The sequence below is a fragment of the Nicotiana tabacum genome, chromosome 24 (assembly GCF_000715075.1).
Source record: "Nicotiana tabacum cultivar K326 chromosome 24, ASM71507v2, whole genome shotgun sequence".
NCBI lineage: Eukaryota > Viridiplantae > Streptophyta > Magnoliopsida > Solanales > Solanaceae > Nicotiana > Nicotiana tabacum.
In genome coordinates, this window is record NC_134103.1 from 94622489 (window position 1) to 94630916 (window position 8428).

Consider the following 8428-nt stretch of genomic DNA (forward strand, 5'->3'; position numbering starts at 1 on the left):
GAGTTCATTAGTTGTACTACCGTCCCTAATTCTAATCCCTGGATCTCTGTCGATGAGCCCAAATTTGCTAATGCATCTGCTTCCGCGTTATCTTCCCTCGGGATATGAGTAATTGACCACTCCCAGAATCGTGCCAATAACACCTGAACCTTTACCACGTATTATTGCATACCTTCCTCTTTGGTGTCAAAAATTACGTAAACCTAATTTACCACCAACTGCGAATCACATTTGATTTCGATGACTTCGGAGTCAAGCCCCCAGGAAAATTCGAGCCCTGCAATCAAAGCTTCGTACTCTGCTTCATTGTTAGTTAAAGGAATCATTCTGATGGCTTGTCTTAAGGTTTCCCCCGAAGGCGTGATCAAGATTATTTCGAGCCCGGACCCTTTTATGTTTGAATCTTCATCCGTAAATAAGGTCAAAGCTCCCAATGTCGACTTTGACACCATTATTGCCTCCTTGGCTGCCAGAGGCAATAGTCCTCAGTTGAAATCGCCCACAAAGTTAGCCAAGACTTGTGACTTAATTACAGTCCTCAGTTTATACTTTATGTCAAACTCGCTCATTTTGACAGCCCATTTGGCCAATCTACCTGAGAGCTCAGGTTTATGGAGGATATTCCTCAAAGGAAAAGTAGTCACCACATCTATCGGGTGGCATTGAAGTTGGGTCTCAGCTTTCAAGGGGCGACTACGAGAGCTTTTCTAGATGTGGGTAGTGAGTTTCTGCTCCCGTTAAAATTTTGCTAACGTAATAAGTGGGAAATTGTGTACAACCATCCTCTCGGAATAAAACTACACGTACAACAACTTCGGAAATCGCGAGGTAGACTAGCAATATTTCACCTTCTTTTGAGAGCAACAGAGGGCTTGACAAATATTTCCTCAACTCCTTCAAGGCTTGCTGACACTCCGGTGTCCATTTGAAATTATTATTATTTTGAGTAGTGCGAATAAGCGATGACATTTTTTCGATGATCGGATAATGAACCTTCTCAAAGCTGCCAATCTTCCTGTGAGCCTCTAGACATCCTTTACGTTAGACAATTGATTCGGGATGTCCTCTATGGCCTTGATGTTTTCGGGATTTACCTCAATTCCCCTTTATGAGACTAGGAATCCTAAGAACTTACTCGAACTGACCCTGAATGCACACTTTTTGGGGTTAAGCTTCATATTATGCTCCCTCAGGATGTCAAATGTTTCTTGCAAATGCTTCAGGTGGTCACCTGCATTCAAATACTTAACGAGCATATCGTCTATATATACTTCCATATTCTTTCATATTTGTTTTTTGAACATCTTATTCACAAGTCGTTGATAAGTGGCTCCGGCATTTTTTAACCCAAAGGGCATCACATTGTAACAATATGTACCAAAATTTGTTATAAACGAAGTCTTTTCCTGGTCTTCTAGGTTCATCTTGATTTGATTGTACCCAGAATAAGCATCGAGGAAACTCATTAACTCGTGCCCGGTCATGGCATCAATCAATTGATCGATATTTGGCAATGGGAATGAGTCTTTAGGGCACGCCTTAGTAAGATTCTTATAATCTATGCACACGTGAAATCTATTATTTTTCATAGGAACTACTACTACATTGGCTATCTAGTCTGGATATCTTACCTCTCGGATTAAACCAATATTAAATAAACGGGTTACCTCTTCTTTGACGAATTTATTCCTTGCTTCAGCAATAGGGAACTTCTTTTGCCTTACCGGAGGTATGTTGGGTTCTAAGCTTAACTTTTGTACGGCTACCTCCGTCGGAATTCCTGTCATGTCCTCATGTGACTATGCAAAACAATCGGCGTTAATTTTAAGGAATCCAATAAAAGCAGACCTGAGCTCCGGATGCAGTCCTATTCCCAAATGGAATTTCTTTTCTAGAACTTCTTCGAACAACACAACTTGCTCTAATTCTTCTGTCGTGGACTTCGTCATTTCCGTCTCTTATGGCACCGGAAAATACCTTGGTACTTGGTATTGTTCTGACTCTTCTGTCCCCAGGCTAACTTCCTCTGGTTCGGGGGCAGATGCCGGTTCCAGTAATTGATATGTCGCACGTTTCTTTCCTTTCCTATTGGAGACCTAAATTGCATTCATCTCGTTGATCACCCCTTATCTGTTTGATCCCCTCGGGTGTTGGAAACTTTAACAATTGGTGATATGTTGAAGTCTAAGCTTCCATCTCGTGCAGCCATGGTCTTCCCAAGATGATATTATACCTCATGTCTCCATCTGCCACTTCGAAGAGAGTTGTCTTCATTACTCCCTCAGCGTTCATGAGTAGCAAAATTTCTCCCCGAGTTGTCACGCTTATGAGGTTGAACCCAGCGTGGAGTTTGGTTGTCGGGATAATGCTTCCGGTGAGTTTAGCTTGCTCAAGTACTCTCCATTGTATGATATTAGTTGAACTTCCTAAATCCACTAAAATACATTTAATTTTAAAATCTAACACATTTAAAGAAATTACATGTGTGTCATTGTGTTGTTGTAGTAATCCATCTGCATCTTCGTCCGTAAATGTGATATCGTCTTCCCGGATCCTCTTACTATGAGTTATCAATACTTTGTCTTCTTCGCTGCCGAAAAGGTGACCCCATTAATCCCATTCCTTCCAAAGATCATGTTGACCATTTGGCGTGGGGGTTCTGTTATTGGTTTCGAGGGTTCTGCATCACCCCTATTCCAACCATAATTGTTTTTAGCTCGGTCACTCAAGAATTCTCTGAGATGGCCATTCTTTAATAGTATTGTCACTTCTTCTCGGAGGTGTCGGCAGTCCCCAGTCTGGTGGCCATTAGTGCCATGGTATTCACACCATAAATTGGGATCCCTCCAGCTGGGATCAGATCTCAAAGGTCTCGGGAATGGTGCCTCTTTGATATTTCTCATGAGTGATACCAACTCCACCACACTAACATTGAAGTTATAATCTGTTAACGTTAGATAAGAATAATCTCGCGACCTCGAGATTTCTTTATCCTGCAGCGATCTGTTGTTCCATCCATGATCGGTCTTTCTATCTGGGTGAACTTGTCTTCTATCTGGAAGCTCTTGCCACGACCTTCTGTCCGCTCGTAGGGTAAAAACCGGCCCCTTGAAGTTCGTCTATCCGTGTCAATATCATCTTTCGATTTTCTTTGTTCTTCTCCCGTCCTTTGGTCGATGTTTTTCGGTAGTAACATCCTTTCCTTTTGGAACCGGGTAACAACATCTCGTAATAACTCGGATTCTCCCTACGTGATCCTGAATATGCCGGCCTTTCGGGCTTGTACCTTTATGGCACCGGCATGGGCCTTCATGAAAGAAATTGCGAGCATCTCAAAGGAATCTATGGAATGCTCAGGCAATAATGAATACCACGTTAAAGCTCCCCCCGTGAGAGTCTCACCAAATTTCTTTAGCAACACAGACTCATTTTCGTGAGGAGCCAAATCATTTCCTTTTACCGTTGTTGTGTCGGTGGTAATGTGTTCATATGGATCTAAAGTTCCGTCATACTTCGGCACTACGGGCATTTTGAACCTTTTCGAGATTAATTCTGAGTCCGCACTCTGCTTGTACGGTAACTGAATATATTTCTTCGAGTTAGGGCCTTTCAATACTGGTGGCGCTCCCGGAATTTGATCCATGCGGGCGTTTACTTACTTCATGAACCGCAAAAGTTCATCCTTGAACGGATCGTTACCGTTGTGAGGCCGGATCTACTCCCCCGGCCTCGTCGGAGCCAACTTTACCCCTGGAGTGTTGTTGTCGACTCTATGCGTCGTTTGGTTTGCGAGAACATCGGGAGGAATTGGATCTTGCATGTTCGCATTTATTTGAAGCACGTGATAGCACATGATTTAGTTCTGTCATAACCTGATCTTGCCGCGTGAGATGGCCTAAAATGATTGCATGTTGTTCTTGCAGGCATCCACAACATGCTCCTCATCAGCATCATCAGGAGTTGTCTCTCGAACCTGTCGAGGGTACCACCTGTCATGCACCGGTGTGATGTCGTTCCCCTCATTACGAGTGTCACTAATTGAATCCTCAAAATAAGGTTGTTCCCCTTGAATTTCAGGATTGTGAGGGTTGTTAACAGTATTGTCAGCCATTTGTTTGTGATTTTTGCTAAGACAAAATGATCAAAGCTTATTAGTAAAAAAGGCAAGGATCAATTTAATTGCACGGCTGTCTAGGCCCCACGGTGGGTACCAAGCTGATTACCCATAAAATGGTACAGTTGAATTTGTTCGTGGTTTCTAGACAAGTAAATTAATTTTATCCAAAAAGTAACGAAAAAACTGATGAAATATAAAATACTCAACCTAGAATGTAGATGAAATGACAGAACTGGCAAGTCCGGGAAAAGGGTTTCCAGACACAATAATGATGAGATCAAAAATCAAGAAAGCAAAATGGTATTAAAATTCTGTATAGAATGTAGTATAAGTTAGCCAGAAAATTCCTGCCTAACAATGATCATTGAGCTTATTATTTATAGCTATGAAGAAGTTTGTAACAACCCAACCGGTCGTTTTGACTTTTAGAACCCCCGTTACCCTAAATAAAACTTTCCGTATGTGCTTTAAATGATTTATAACTTGTGGGGATGGTTGGTTCGGGATTTGGAAGTGCTTGGGTTGAAATCGGAACACTTGGTTCCTTAAGTTGGCTTTAAAAGGCCAAGTTTGACTTTGGTCAACATTATGAGCAAACAGACTCGGATCAATGTTTTGACAGTTTCGGTAGGTCCGTATGCCCGGAATCAAATTCCGAGGTCCCTAGCCCGAGATATGGAATTTTGATGAAAAATTAAAATGTTTAAGTTCAAATAGTGACCGGATGTCTAATTATGTGAAAATGACCCCGGAATAGAATTTTGATGATTCCAACAGCTCTGTATGGTGATTTTGGATTTAGGAGTGTATTCAGAATTTTATTTGGAAGTCCATAGTCAAATTAGGCTTGAAATGACTAAAAATAAGAATTTAAGTTTGAAAGTTTGACCGAGGAGTTGATATTTTGATACCGAAGTCGGAATCCAGTTCCAAAAATTTTCATAGCTCCGTTATGTCATTTATGACTTGTGTGTAAAATTTGAGGTCAATAGGAGTTGATTTGATAGGTTTCGACATCGAATGTAGAAGTTGAAAATTTTAAGTTTCATTAAGCTTGAATGGGAGCATAATTCGTGGTTTTAGCATCGTTTTATGTGATTTGAGGTTTCAAATAAGTTCGTATTATATTTTAGGACTTGTTGGTATATTTGGTTGAGGTCCCGAGGGCCTCGGGTGAGCTTCGGATGGTTAACAGATCAAAAGTTGTACTTAAAACAGTTGCTGCAATTTTTCCTTTCTGCTGGAAATTCTGGTCCAAATCGAGGCCCAAGTTCGAGGCCCAAAATCGAGCTCTCAAGATCGAGGCTGAGGATTGAGGCCGAGGATCGAGGATCGAGGTTGTGGATCGAGGTTGTGGATCGAGGCTGTGAATCGAGGTTGTGGCTAAGGATCGAGGCTGTGGATCGAGGTTGTGGATCGAGGCTGTGGATCTAGGCTGTGAATCGAGGCTGTAGATCTAGGCCCAGGATCGAGGCTGAGGATCGAGGTTGTGGATCGAGGCTGTGGCTGAGGATCGAGATCGTGGAACGAGGCTGCCTGGGGCAAAAATTATAAAAGAGGACATTCGTCCCATTCGCCATTTTTAACAAATTGGAGCTTGAGCAGAGGCAATTTTTGATAGATTTTCAAGGAAAAGACATTGGGGTAAGTGATTCTAACTTGGATTTGGTCTATAAACATAAATATATCATTATTTTCACCATTTAATTAGTGTTTTGAGATTGAGAATTGGAAAATTTTTTAGAAATCTCATAAAAATGAATTTTTAAGATTTCGGTATCGATTCGGAGTCAGATTTGAGTGAAACTAGTATGGTTGGACTCGTAATTGAATGGGTTATCGAATTTTATAACTTTTGCTGGATTCCGAGATGGGGGCCCCACAGATAATATTTTAATTAATTTCGAGATTTTTATTTAAAATCTAGTATTTTCTTATAGAATTGATTCCTATAATTTTTAGTGATTGTATCGAATTATTTTGGCTAGATTCGAGCCAAACATAGTTGGATAATCGTGGAAAAGGCCTTATAGTGGATTAAATTGGAGCAAGACGAGGTAAGTCTCTTTTTCTAACCTTGTGAGGGAGAAATTACCCCATAGGGATTAAATTGAATAATTGTTGCTAATTGCGGGGGCTACGTACGCACGAGGTGACGAGAGTCCGTGCGTAGCTACTATTAATGCTAAAGTCTGGGTAGTTTAGGACTCAAAGTATGAATTACTTGTGTAAATTGTATTCTTTATTAATTAAAATATTTGATGTATATATTGTGAATTGTTATGAAAGGTAGAAAAATATGAAATTTTTATATGTTTAATTTTTTTTTTGTTTAGATTAATTAATTGTTGAAATAAATTGTTATCCTCTCGAATAAATTTTACAATAAATACTCTTATTCCGAAGGTACATAAGAAAATGTCCTCCTTTCTTGTGGATCGGGTTGAATGCCTCGACAAGATAGATGCATCTATGGATCGTGCCGCACATCCCTCGGCAGTGTACACGAAACTCTGTATCAGGCCATACTACCTATGCAGAAATCGTGCTTAATAATAATAATAATTACACGATACTTGAACAGTTTATTATAGCTTGTAAAGCTATTTGATAAATTGGAAATTTATTAAAATTGAATTGCAGCTTGTAAAGCTATTTGATAAGTTGGAATTTTTATTGAAATTGAATGATCTAATTAATAGATTAGAAATTATTGGAATTGAAGGAATTTAATTACTTCTGCTGGTTCAATAAAATTATTGTTAACTCTGTGAATCACGTTGATATAAATATTTCCATTTTCATGATAATTAAATATTATTGACCCATAGTGAATGTCATAGTCGGCCATCTCGTCTCTACCTCTTCGAGATTAGGCTTGATACTTACTGAGTACACGTTGTTTTCGTACTCATACTGCACTTGCTACACATTTTATTGTGCAGGTACATATATGTATAGCGGTCTTGTGGGCGCAGAGTTGTGGTTAATAATTGTGGGGACATAGGTGAGCTGCATTCTATATTACGATCCGCAGCTAACAGAGTCTCATTCAGAGTTATTATATTTTTCTGTCTAATTTGTATTCTAGACAGATACTGTATTTTATTTTAAATCTAGTAAATGCTCATGCACTTGTGACACCGGGTTTTGGGATGATTATGTGTTGCACTATATTGGAATTATTTTTAAAGATATTAGTACGTATTTTGTAAATGTCATCTTCTGCTATTTAATTGAGGGGAACAACTAGGACTTCAAAAATATTAAAATGATAATTTATTTAGTATTTATTGTTGGCTTGTCTGACAGTGGTGTCCGACGCCATCACGACCTATAGGTGAAATTGGATCGTGACAACATGGTATCAAAGCACTAGGTTCACGTAGGTCTCACGAGTCATGAGCAAGTCTAGTAGAATCTTGCGGATCGGTATGGAGACGTATGTGCTTATCTTCGAGAGGCTACAGGGCTGTTAGGAATACTTCCCTTTTTGATTCCTCATCGTTCAATTCGATTCCTTTGAGGCTTATGCTTTCATTTCCTTCCTACTAAATCTTATGCGACGTGAAGCGCTTGTTATAAATTGGGGATCGAGGAAAATTTTAATGGTACTAGAGATGTAGTACATGATGCTTCTCCCTGTGTAATTAATTGGGCTATTGTCGTCGTTTCCGCTCTATTATTTCAAATTAAGTATCAGTACTACCTAAGGTTTTGAGATTTGACATTGATCGTTATGATGATTCATGCGTTGTTATCGCATAGTGTTTATGAGATGGTAAAATGCCCGTCTATGTGTCAGGGCAGTAAACGACTTGAAAGAAGGTTTTTCTCAGTACATGATTCATAGGTTCCATGTTTTATTTCCAGCATAGAAAAAGGCAATCGGGCTATGAATGTTCATGTTTGAGGTTGATAGAGTAACAAAGCCTGATATTTTCGAGCGTGGTAGAGTTCTCAATTTTGATATGGTGTCATCGCCTTGTAAAATGCGTTAAGGTTCGCCGGTGTTATGGTTTTCTTCAACTCGCCTTCACGACAAGGTGTTAGGAATTGGTATAGGGGAAGCAGTCATTAGAGATCGCGGTGTGCAGTGATTCAGGATCGAAGCAGCGTTCCTAGTATTGATGTCTCGAGAAGGATGATTGTCAGAAAGGTTTAAAACTGGTAACGAGCTATTGGTTCAAGTGCTACAGAGACGGATTTTGAGTTAGGGCAACAACTAGGCAGCGATGGATGAGGAAGGACATATGGAAGGTGCCTTGCGGTGGTTAGGTTCCGAAAAGGCCAAGTGTAAGAAAATAGAAG